This window comes from Callospermophilus lateralis, chromosome 7 (genome assembly GCF_048772815.1).
Source record: "Callospermophilus lateralis isolate mCalLat2 chromosome 7, mCalLat2.hap1, whole genome shotgun sequence".
NCBI classification, from domain to species: Eukaryota; Metazoa; Chordata; class Mammalia; order Rodentia; family Sciuridae; genus Callospermophilus; species Callospermophilus lateralis.
The window spans coordinates 143,537,194-143,549,629 of record NC_135311.1 but is presented as its reverse complement, the minus strand read 5'-3'; the positions used below and the strand labels follow the sequence as shown (position 1 = coordinate 143,549,629).

The window sequence follows — 12,436 nt, the reverse complement described above, 5'->3', positions numbered from 1 at the left end:
TGACTGGGTCCCGAGCGGGCAAAGAAGAACTACATTCCCTAGGATCCCTCGCGAGGCGGCTGTCGTGGGTGTTGCTAGGAGAGGTGCTCCGGGAGGCCGACGCCTCCTGCAGCCGCCTCGTGGGTCCACCCGCTCTCCGGCCCCTGAAGGACGCACCCTCGAAATCGTGACCCCAAGGCGGCCAGTAGAGGCACTACATTCTTAGGATATTTTCCTGGCTCCGGCGGGTCACCAAGCCGAGCTCCCAGGCGTGCAAGGGCCCTGCGTGCAGGCCTTGCTTGAACCCTGCCGCGAAGTCTGCTCCTGGCCACTTTGTCGCCCACCCCCGCCACGGTGGAGACGTCGGCGGCCTGGCCGCTGCAGTCCAGCGCGCTCCGGCCCCCCGGGGGGTGGTTGCCTCCGCCGGCAGTGCCAGGAAAGGACACGAAGGCCGGGAGGGTGTCCAAGGAGGAGGCGGGTGGACGCGGGCCTGGGTGGGCTGGCCGGCCGCGCCCAGGCGTGGAGCTGCCGCGCGAGCATGTGCTTGCCCTAGAGAGGTTGGGGACCTTGGCCTGGACCAGAAGGACCCAGCCCTCCAACGCTCTCCCGCACTCCTGTCTGGCATGAATAGATGGTGTCCGAGCTGGTGGAGCGGGTCCAGAGGGTCAGAATTGTCACTTCGCTTGTATTCACTTCCCTGGACTCCACCTCATCCCAATGGTTCTGGAGACTCAGGCATGGGGGCGTAGTGGTGCTTCCCACGGCCAGTCCTGTCCACCGGAGTCCTCGGGTGGCAGGACTGTCTGGCATCCTGGGCTGGCCTCCCAATAGGATAGGAGTTCTGCTGTGTGGTCCCGGACTCTGCCTCAGAGCTGCTCCAGAAAGAAGGTGTGTGCGGGCCCCCAGGTTTATTTTTGGCCAGTATTTGTAAAGGCTCTCCCTGAAAAGATCATTTATGTGTATGCTAATCAGATGCTTGGATCTCTGCCCCTGGGAAACCCAGGAGGGCCTACCCATCAGGCCCTCTTTCCTGACCCAGGGGTGGAGAGATGGGTGTTGCCGGCAGTTGGGGCTCAGGGTCACAGGAGGTTGGTGCCTGCCCCTCCCAACTCTCTCAACCCGGCAGCCTCTTTCCAAGCCAACCTCTGCCCCGTGGCTGTCCAGCCTTAGCCCTGAGGTTGGCTGTCCCCTTTGTGGAGGCCACCTCAGTACTTTTGTCCCAAGTTTAAACGTCTAGAGATTTCTGTGGAAAAAGAGCTCCAGTTGTGCAGTGATAGCATGTTTTCTAAGGAGGAGTATCAGGCACCAGAGGGAAATCATGTTGGTGTCCTCTTTAGACTCCCAGGGTGTTCCTCAGGGCCTGCATGGCAGCAGTTGACGTCATCTGTCTCTAAGTATCATCCTGGAAATGGCTATGAGTGCTTCTGGCCACCAGTGCTTAGGTGAGTGTGCTGGAACCACAGGATTCCCTGAGCACTGTGGGTTTCGGAACAGTGCAGCTGTGATGGTGACAGTGAAATCTGTTCGGAACAGGGTGGCTCATGTGCACCATCTGGTCAAGAGGGACTGCTGGGGGCAATGGCACTGATGGACTGTGGGGAGAGTTCCACCCATACCTGCCCCTGGGAACCAGACTACGCGACAGGGCTTTTGCTGTCTGCAGGAGTTTCTTTGGGCCCTGCACCTGTCCTGTTTTCTGAAGACCAGTGGACACTGAAGCCGCATTTCATGGTTGTGGGTTTCTTTTTCTCAGCCCCAGTCCCCCCCCCCAATTCTTCCTTCTGTCCTTTTGATTATTCATAATTGATTGATGCTTTCTATATATGCATAAAGATGAAATTTTCTGTGGTGTATTTGTATGTGTAATTTATATGGTTTTGTTAACACCATGCCGTGGCCCCTCCCCTTTCCCCTCCCTCCTTCTCCGTCTCTGTCTTCTACTCCATTGATCTTCCCTTTATGATTTCTAATCCCCTGCTTCTTTCCCGATTTTGCTCTAGCTTCCACTTATGAGAGAAAATATCAACCTCAGGGTAGAGCACCCCTGGGTTCAACCCCCAACAGCACTGGATGAGTTCTTGCAGAGGGTGTACATCTGGGTGGGAGGGCTACATCAGGACATTTGGCAGGCTAGGTGAACATTGGCAAGTCCAGGTGGACATAAAATCAGCTCTACCTTCTGTCTTGATGTCGCCAATACCCAGCGCCCCTGCAGCCTCTACCAGGACACCTCGTTGGTGTCTCAGGCCCCATACATCCAAATGGAGCCCTGATCCTTTGGCTGAGAGTTTTGTTTTTGTATTCAATAAAGAGGTTGGATTTTGTAAAATACTCCCCCCCCATCTGTTAAAATAACATGGTTTTTTCTTTTCCCATTTGTTTTTCTGGTGAATTCGTTGAATTTTCTAATGTGAAGCTAATATCACATTCCTGGGGAGAGCCCCAGGATGTGTTTTCCTTTTTATGTATTGCTCTATACACTTTTCAGAAACTCCAAATAATAATTATTTTGTTAAGAATTTTGTATCCAGCCAGGTTCAGTGGCACATGCCTGTAATCCCAGTACCTCAAGAGGCTGAGGCAGGAGGATGGCCAATTCAAGACCAGCCCGGGCAGCTTGGTGAGACCCAGTCTCAGAATTTAAAAAGAGCAGGTTTATAGCTCAGAGGTGGAGTACTTCTGGGTTCAATCTTCAGTACTTAAAGAAAAAGAAAGAAAGAAAGAAAAGAGAAAAAGAATTTTAGTCTCTATGTTCAAGAGAGATTTTTCTGATTTTCCTTTCTCATGATGTACTTGTCCACTGTGTTGCTAGGGCGATGAGGCCTTTGGGGATGAGTTGGGCATTCTGTTCTCCTCTTGGACTTTCTACATGAGTTGGTAGAGAATCGGTGTCTTGATGTTGGTGCCGTCCTTTCCTTAAACGTTCGGCAGACCTCAGGTCCCGTCTCTTTAGAGCAGGCATCTGGGTGTTATTGAGTGAGCTCTGGCCACTTCCTGCTGGCTGTCAGACACTGTGACCTCCACCCTGGTGCTGTGTGAGCGCCGTTCTAAGGCACACTGAAGGGGAGTGGAGACTGCCGAGCATCCTGGGTGTCTTGAACACTTTATAGGTGTTCTGAAGCAGGCTTTCTAGGGTTGGCTGTCCCCAACCACCAAGGCAGAGCCCTTCTGCGTTTTCTACCAATTCCTGCAAATTCTGGAACTTTCCCATCTGTGCATGGGGATGGTACCTTCTAGCAGGAGTGAGCCCCAGGCCTGCTCCCTTCCCTGCCTCGTGGGGTGTCTGCACATGCCCAGGGCTCTGTGCTGTGCTGTGCTCTGGAGGACCCTGCCAACCCGGGGCCCTCTGTGCCACTCTCCTCTCTGCTGCTCTGTCCTGTGAACTGTGGCCCCGTTGGTCTCAGGGCCCTCAGCTGCATGGCACCTGGGGCCTTGCTGTGCCCTGGTGGTAGTGAGTGGGTGGCGGGAGGGCTGTCCTGGGGATTTTGCAGCAGCTGTGCAGATACTCGAGGGCAGTGGCTCTGCCTCTAGTCTGGGTTCAGCTGTTGAGGCAGGAGGGCAGCCCTGGTCCCCGTGACCCCTTCTTGGCCAGAAGCAGAACACAATTATTATCACCTCCCAGCCACAGGCCAGCTCCCTGGGGGAAGCATCTGTGGTAGGGTAACGGTCACCTCCATTTCCTGGAACACCATGGCCACACTGGCTCTTTCAGAGTCTCCAACTTAGCTGTTAAGTCTTGGTTTACTGCTGTGTGTGACTGTGTTAGACTTGCCTGTTCTCAGGCCCCTGCCAAGATGCCAGGTGCACCAGGATGTACTATTAGAAGCACGAGACATGCTCGGGACAAAGCCCAGGGTCCACACTCGGTCCCTGCAGATGGAGCTCGTGTGCTGCCTCCCGACACCTGCACTTGGTCTTGGGCGCACATGCACCCTTTGTGCCCTCTGGGTGTCCTCTGCTTGATGCCCCTCCAGGCTGGGGGCTTTAGTTGTCCTCCAGTACAGCTCTGTGTCCCCTGGCCAGTTCTGTGGCCTCCCCCCACTCTGGAGGGTGCATGACCAGACTGAGCAGCTTGGTGACCCCCAGCAGTCTCCAGAGAAAGGGGTGCCAGCCCACCAGAGATCTACCTGCAGCCTCTGTGCCTCCTCTCCAGGTGGGGAGGGCTGTAGAGTCTGGCTGGGGAGACCCTTCTGGGTACCCAGGCCTTCATCTCCCTGCTGAAGCCCTTCACACGCCACCCCACTCAGAAGCTTCTCTGTGGTCATCTGCCTGGCCGGGTGCCTGTTCTGTCTACCATTCTGGGACTGTGTCTGTCACTTTCTGAGGTCACCTTGCTGTGGCTCAGATGCTGGGCCTCTTGAATGACTCGTAGTGTCCCCGTGTCCGCATCCTGTGTCCTTCCTTCAGCCTTCTCTTTATTACAAGTCCTGTGTGACACTGCTGCGGTTAGTTCAGGAGAGCCCCTTGCCTGGGCAGGAGAGCTGGCCGTGTGCCCACTTCCTGTCCACGTGTCCTCAGTGCTCAGACAGCGTCACTGTCACAGTGCAGAGCAGTAGCCTGGAGGCCAGGGCCAAGTGGCTTGTCAGGGAGGAGGGCAGGCCCCCGCTGGCAGGCACAGGTCTGGGGGTGCCCTGAGGTCTCTTTGGGCAGCCAGGCCATAGCAAACTCATGCCCAACTTTTGAGTTCTGTTCTGCCTTCCGTGTTTCCTGTGCACATCGCTCTACCTTTCTAGAACCAGGCAGGAAGTTAACAGTGCAATGGCTGTGGTTGTTATTCGTGAGTTGTGCCAGTAAAGCCAAGTGGGCCCTGCCAGGGCATGGGGACAGGTGCAGACCATGGCCATGCCAGGGCATTGTATCTGAGGCAGTGTGCCCACCACTGCCCTTGTCACCACTGGAACCACTGGCCACGGCATCTCCGCAGAGGTGCAAGTGCTGGGCACACTGGGAGGCATGAGACCTGGCCAGCTGCCATCAGGGCAGCCAGACCCAGACCCAGGGGCCCACCAAGCTGGACCAGAGAAGCAGGTCGCTCGTGCCTCTCTGGGTGTGAACTGGTGCAGCTGCTTCTCCGAACACACGCTGACCACAGAACCAGTGGCCAAACTCCCTGGCACTTATTCCTGAGGAACGAAGGCTTTCTTCACACCAAGCCCACAGCAGCTCTGTGGCAGCCCAAGCTGGAAGCCATCACAGCACTCTTGCCGGTGCAGCTGCCATGGGAATAGCATAGCCGTGAAGGGACCAGTCACTGATGAGCAGCCTTGAAGTGGGGGAGAGGTGGCGAGGACAGCTGTGGGGTGATTATAGGGACAAACGAGGCAGGGCACCGAAGATGGCAGGAAACAGTTTTATTTGGCTGCAGCCAGGTTCAGAGGGTACAGCCTTTGCTGTGATCAATCAATCCCCTGAACCCGGAGTTCAGGGAGCTTCAGAGTTTTAGACCCAGCAGGTAAGGGGAGGGGCTCAGAAGTTCACAGTTTGCAAAAGTTCACATAAAAGCAGCTTTCTCTCTCACTGTTCTGGGCACGTTAACCCTTCAAGGACCAGACCTGAGAAGGCGGGAGCTGCTTCTCCCCCCTCTCTCCTCCCCCACCAGCTGTCACCATGGAGCCCATTGGTCACTTATCTTAAAAATGTAGACATCCCTGTGAAGCCCAGCTCAAGGCCAGAGGCCTGGTTTGCACATTTCTACAAAGTACTGTACTGGATACGTTTGTGAAAACCTAGTGAGGGGTGTCCAGCACCTGGAGTGCTGGTGTCTTCCCGGCCAGTGGCCCAGTAAGCAGGGCGACACGATGATTGGAAGTTTATCTACCGTGGACTCTCTTACTGACAGTCCTAGATCAGCCATGGTGAAGAGGGCTTTTCTGTGGAGAAAGGGGGTGCCACTTCAGGGTCACGGTGGGGCAGCAGAGGGAGACCCTCCTGAGCACGGATAGTGGTGGGGTGGGGACCTGAGGCACACAGGTGATGAGGGGGTATAAGCCCATAGGAGCCTCAGCGCTGTCCTGTGGCAGGACGCCACCCCGGGGCAGCTGAGGCCCAAACTCCCGGACACCTCTTGAGGTCCCTGAGGCTGTTACTGGGACTGGGCTTGGCCTCCTTGGGCTTTGACTTCTGTCCTTTTCCTGCCATGAGGCAGTCTGGACAGTTTATGAGACCCTGCCCTAGAGAGAGAGCTCCGGAGAGCCCCAGGGCCATCCCATCACCAGGGCCACCGCTGCCTGGCTCCAGGGCTCCTGGGAGGGGGCTGCAGAGCTCCACCGCTCACCTGTGTGGGTGGCCCCAGGGGTGGGCGTGCTCAGGCCTGCCAGCTTCCGCACAGACAGGGGCACAATTATCTGAACTCCGCTCCCAGAGGGTTGTTCCTCCCAGCAGCCCCTGCTCCTTGGCTCCAGGACACGGTTCCTACCTCCTGGGGCCTCAGGGCCCACCCAGCTGGGCAGAAGCTCTGGAAGGGCTCAGTGCCCCCCAGGGCACAGGGACACTTGCCCTCTCTACAACCTGAGTTGCCAGGGAGGGGCAGGTGGAAGTGCTCAGCCCTTCCCAAACAGGCTGTGAGGGGCGGTTCAAGTGCTGCACACCTTGATCCTGTCTTCAGAAGGCAGCCTTAAGTGCTGTGTCTACTGCCTGCTCCTCCCGGTCAGGCACTGTCCCTGGGCTGCAAGCTGCAGGTCCTGTGTCCTCCTGAGGGAGGATGCAGAAGGAAGCAAGTGGGGATCATGACCACAGATCTTCCTGCTGGTGCCCAGACTGCACCCTGCGGGGGACTGTGTCCACCTCTGGTGGGGCCAGCAGGCCTAGAATAGGGTCAGGTCATCTCCAAATGACATCTGCTCTGCAGTGGAACCGGGGAGCCCCGGAGTCCCAAAGCCTTGGGTGCAGAGTGACCTGGCCAGGAGCCTTCTTTATGGGGGCGGGCATGTAGGGTGAAGACCACCTCACAGCTGCCCTCGCTGTGGGGGTAGGAGCCTTGCCTGTCACCTCCATCCTTATCTGGCGGGGGTTATGGGGCCTCAGCCGGCCCAGCCCTCCTCTTGGGCCTCATTGGGCTTTGAACCCAAGCTAGAGACTTTCAGGGATTTAGGATCATGGGTCAGCTTTTGGGGCCACTGGGCAGATGTGGGTCTCCAGGGGTGATGGTCCTGAACTGGCCTGCAGGTGGCACCCCTCTCCAGCAGGCCTGTAGCACGACCAGGCCACTTACTCCAAGTGGGTCGCTGCCCCAGGTGGTGAGTAGGCCAAAAGAGGATGTTGGGCCGACAGCAGCCTGGGCCCCTTCCAGTGGGTGCCCTAGGGTACAGCCTGAGGCAGCCTCTTCCCTGGACTACACTGGGTGGTGGCATGAGGACGGGATTCCACCTTGAACCCACTACCAGCTCCCTTCCCAGAAGCCCCACCCAGGAAGGGCCCACACCGCTAGCCCTCCCCCCCAGACCACAGTTTCCTGGGGTCCTGCACCCTCACTGGTGCCCCAGGGTGTGGGCCCCCATGATGCCCTCCAGCCCACTGCTCCAGTGCTGACCCCGTTCTGTTAGGGATATTGTAGAGGGGGCTCTTCCCAGATGGCACTGGCTGTCCCCCTCCCGAGTCCTCTGTGAACTGACGGGACCCTCACACAGAGTCGCCCTCATCTGCCCCAGGTGGGCGTGGGGTGCAGGAGTTCACGCCGGGTGTTCTGTGAGGACCTGCTTCAGTGCAATAAGCCAGGAACCAAGTGAGTGCAAACTGGAGTTGACGTTTGGAAATCAAGTCGAATGCTGAGAAGACCCGTTGAGGATGTCAAGGCTGCTGCCCAGGAGCCCTGGGCAGGGACACGGGCTGCGAGGGGGCCCCTCCCTGGAGACTTCCCTCCAGCCCGCGGTGGGGCACTGTGCACTGTGCGTTTCTATGATTTAAGTGGAAACAAAATGCTGATCTGGCTGTACACTATTACCCAACCAATCACCAGACCATCAGCAAAAATGGACAGATCCATACATGGAACAAATGTTTTCCAGGACTGGTCAGAGCAAACAGAACAAGGGGCCAGGACTTGACCAAGGTGGCCACTGGTCCCCTCCCCACGCCCACCAGGGGCCCATAGGACAAGCAGGAAAGGGATGGGCAGAAGGCGTTCAAGACAGGGCCTCTCTCTCTGAGGTTCACCGGGGGCCAGCCCCAGGGCAGCCAGCAAAGGCCCCTGGAAGAGTGGGGAGGCAGCCTCCGCCTGAGACAGTCGGTCATGGCAACCACATCCTCATGGCTGCAGCCTCCCTCAATAAGGCCACTCGCCACGCAGCCACAGGTAGCAGCACAGGACGCCAGGTGAACGGGGTGGGGGGGGCCGCTGACGTGGCTGCTGCTCCAGGACCCTCTTCCTGCATCCTCCACCTGCTGGTGGGGCTTCCCTAAGCCCGTCCTTCCCGTGGGGAATTCAGCTCTGCACATGCTGGCCATTGCTCAGAGGGTCCACTCAGCCTCTGGAGTCTTTGTGCCTGAGCGTTGGGGGCACCAGCCTCAGTGAGTTGGAGAAGCTGCTGAGGGAGACCAGGGGGTGCCTTTCTCCCCTGCCCCCCTCCCCCATGGCTCAGCTACCCAGGTCTCTGTGGCACTGTCATAGGATCCTCTGACTTTAGACCTGTTTAGTACCTAACCCTGAGCACCAAGCCCCACCCTGGATAAATATTTATTGGCAAATAAGGGCTTGCCGGGACGAAGGCCGTGGGCGGCTGCTCGCAGCCCCTGTAGCTCAGAGCAACCTGCAGCATCCACGGCCCCCGGGGGTTGGTGAGTGTGGGAAGGAGGGAGAACAAGGCCAGGATGCAGCGCGGCCGGGGCCAGCCAGCCCCAGGAAGGGAGCTGGGGGCTTCAGGCCCCTGGAGAGGACACTGGAACACTGGCCGCTGGCCTGGCCCCAACCAGCCCCCACAGAGCCTGATGTTGGTGCCCCTGCTAGCCTGGTCTCTGTTCTAAGGGGCGACCGTGGAGCACTCGAGCACCAGCAGCCCTGGTCGGGAAAGACGCCCAGGAAGCCGAGGGCGGTACTCCATGAGGCCTGAGATGGGGCAGCCTCCTGGCCAGCCAGGCAGAAGCTCCAGTGGCCTGCAGCTCCTGCCCTTTGGCCATCCCGTGGTGCAGCACTGGGACCTCACAGCCCTGAATGCCGTGGGCCCAGCAGGCATGTCTGCCCCTCAGGGCTGTGGGTCGGATGTCTGTGCCTGGGGCCTCCTGGAAGCCCTTCTCTCAGGCCTTGCTGACGCGAAGATCAGAAGTGGTCAAAGTGCTTCCCGCAGAGGCCCTGACCACAGAACCCAAGGCTGGAAAGAGACTGCCCAGGCACGTCCGAACTCTCTCTGTCCCCAGGGCAGGGGTCTGCCCGGGCTGTGGAGGTGTATTCTTTGTCCAGCCTCTCTCCTCCAGCCTGGGAGCCCATGGCAAGCACAGGCTCTGAGGTGGGCCTGGAGTTAACTGAGTTGGGGGTGGGGGGTCGGCACCATGGAGACGGACGGGACCCTGTCCTTCCCAAGGCTATGCAGAAGCAGCTCCAGGCCCGGGCCTGTTTCCAGTGGAGGCCGCCACTGTGTGGAAGTTGTGAGGCTCTCCAGAGCAGCAGGAAGTGCTGGCTCCCAATAAGCCAGCACTTATGGCAGCCTGCAGCCGCTCCCCAAGTCACCTGAAGTCAGTCTGGGGCTCGTGGGAAGACCGAAGGCAGGCGGGAAGCCGAGGGACCCCTGGGGCCAGGGGCTGGGGCCCTCAGAGCTCCAGCTGGCAGCAGAGTCTTCTGGCTGCCCTGGAGTGCTGGTCAGCCCATAGCTGTACATGTCCTCAGGGGCTGCTCCTGGCCTGACGTGGGCCCAGCACCAAGGCCACCTGTCAGACAGAGGTGATCACTGGCCCTGCTCCCCTGTGGTGGCCACATCACATCACGCCCCCTGGCCATTAAGCCACAGTGAACAAGGTGTGGCACTGTGGGAGGATGCTCCCAGCACTACCTGCATGCAGAGCACGGGGCCTCTGACACTGGACGCGCTTCTATCAATGCACAGAATGAGGCCGCAGGGAGACTGACACCTCAGTGTGTCCCTCCGTGGCAGGGATGGTGGCTCGCAGCCTGCCTGTGGGTGGCACATCTTCTGAGGCTGTAGGGATGCGGATGCCTGGATGGATGGCCTCTATCCCTGGACAGCTGCTGCCCTGCATCTGGGTCCCCCTCACAATGTGCGCTTCTGCACTTGCAGGCAGAGGATGCCTTGGGCAGGGTCACCCCACCTGGCTGTCTTGGACCTTTGGGCTCTACTGGTCATGGCCTGGCCCTGGTCGCTGCCACTCGGGAAAGTTGGTGGGCAGGTAGGTGGACAGGTTGGTGGGCAGTTTGATGGGGCATGTGGGACACACTGTGCACACATACACACCCATATTCCCTGCTGTCACGCACCCTGTGAACATGGGCAAGTTCATCCTGGGTGCTGGACCTTCTCTGCAGCTGAAGGGTCTCCAGTTGAAGCAGCCCTTCCATCTCCTGGGCGTTGAAAGTCACTGCAAGCAGAGAAGCCATCCCAGGTGGCGGGATGGAAAGCTGGATGCCAAAGAGCTGTCAGGCCTGTCTAGAGAGCAGCCTCTACCTCTGCCCCCAGCAGCAGGATCCCCTGCTTGGGGATGGGGCCCTAATTCCACACGTGGCCCCCTCCAGCCTTCTCGGACCTGGCCTACTGGCCCTGCTACCTCAGACCTGTCCTGGACAGCAAGGCTTCTCCTGGCCCTGGTTCCTGGCCCCAGTGCTCACTTCTCCAGGGTGGGGCAGCTGAGGCTCTTGGGCATGCTGTGGCTCCCCCTGCACTGCCTGCCCCAGCCCTTCCCTCACTGGCCCACATGTCCTCTTCCTTCCTGGGGCTGTGGTCCCTGCTGCTGCCCTGCTTGAGACCACCATCCTCCTTTTCCTGTTCAGTACACAGGTCACCCTACTGGCACCACCTCTCCAGGCCTGGCTCTCATCCCTCGCTGTGCCAGCCAGGTGACTGTTTCTAACCAACCAGGTTAAAGCTCAGGTACCACCTGGCCTGCTGCAGGTCCTTCTCAGCCCCTCTGCAGCTTCAGCGGGCCTAGGGAGGGCTGTGGCTGGCCCCGGGAGCTGCAGCACTACTTCCAGGTTCTCTTCTCTCAGGTCTGTAGCAGAGGCTCCCCAGCACCTCGCAGGTTCAGCCCTGGAATAAGGTTCACTGCACAGGCTTGATGCTTGCTTCTCTTGGCACTGGGTGTTTCCAGGAGTGACTCCCCAGGAAGGCTGGTGAGTGCCAGAAGGCCTAGTGCTGTGGGTCTTTAAATACCTGCCATGTTTCCCACTGTAAGGACAAGATATGTTCCCCACTGCATGTCATGGCTTCCTGCAATAGGCCTCTCTGCTCTCTGGTCTCTTTCTGAGAAGGACACAGACGTTTCTAGGTGTCGCGAGAACTCACACACCACAAAACAGTGACTGAAGCAGTCACTTTGAAGACTGCCCCCTCAGCAGCCCCTCAAGTTCCCAGGGCTTCATGATGTCCTGATGTCAGGGAGGGACCACCCCCCTGCCGTGCCCTCCTGCTGCAGCCACCTGCAGGAAAGGGCACATGGTCTGGCTACAGCTCCCCTCTGCAACCTATCAAATGCACATCAGAAACCACTGACTGTCCCCATGGCTGTCCTAGGAAGGCAAGGAAGGGTTGATGAGTAAAAGCAAATGATCTGGTCACTGCAATTGATGCAGAAAAAGCTGATAAATCTCAAAAACTACTTATGACTTTAAAAAAAAAAAAAAAAAAAAGACTTCTTAGCTGGGCACGATGGTACACGCCCGTCATCCCAGCAGCTGAGGAGATGGAGACAGGAGGATCACAGGTTCAAAGCCAGCCTCAGCAAAAGTGAGGTGCTGTGCAACTCAGTGAGACCCTGTCTTTAAATAAAAGACAAACTAGGACTGGGGATGGGGCCCAGTGGTTGAGTGTCCCTGAGTTCAATCCCCAGTACCAAAAAAAAAAAAAAAAAAAAAAGACTTGCTGGAAAACCAGGGGTGGAAGGGAAGTTCACTCCTATCATTAGGTTTATAACCCTAAACGCCACAGCAAACCTCACGGAATGAGACACTGCGTATTTCTCTTGAGGACCAGCCCAGCTCTGGGGCACCCAGCCATGGCTGTTGCTCAGCACAGGCCTGGAGGTGGCGGCCCACAACCAGGAGAGGAATGCAGGAGAGGCCAGGCTCTGCAGAGCAGAGAGTCAAACTGTGTGCAGAAAACGGTGGCTCTGTGTAGAAACACTGAAGACTCACGGGGGAAAGCATCAGGGCGAGAGGTCAGCAGGAGCGCAGAGCAGAAGACCAGCCCAGAAAAGCCAGTGGCGACCCCAGGGACCTGTCAGCTGCACCCTCCAGCAGGCTGAGGCCTGGCCAGCAGGGCCACAGGCTGGAAGGGTGCCAGGTAGGGAGGGAGCCAGTGCT

At 58.2% G+C, this 12,436-nt stretch overlaps 1 long non-coding RNA gene across 1 annotated transcript; it reads left to right on the top strand.

The window, feature by feature from the left end:
- Positions 1-17: 17 nt before the first annotated feature.
- On the top strand, positions 18-1,817 carry LOC143641868 (uncharacterized). Its single transcript, XR_013155536.1, has 3 exons — positions 18-867; positions 1,317-1,421; positions 1,513-1,817. It is a non-coding gene; the product is annotated as an uncharacterized LOC143641868 (long non-coding RNA).
- Positions 1,818-12,436: the final 10,619 nt, after the last annotated feature.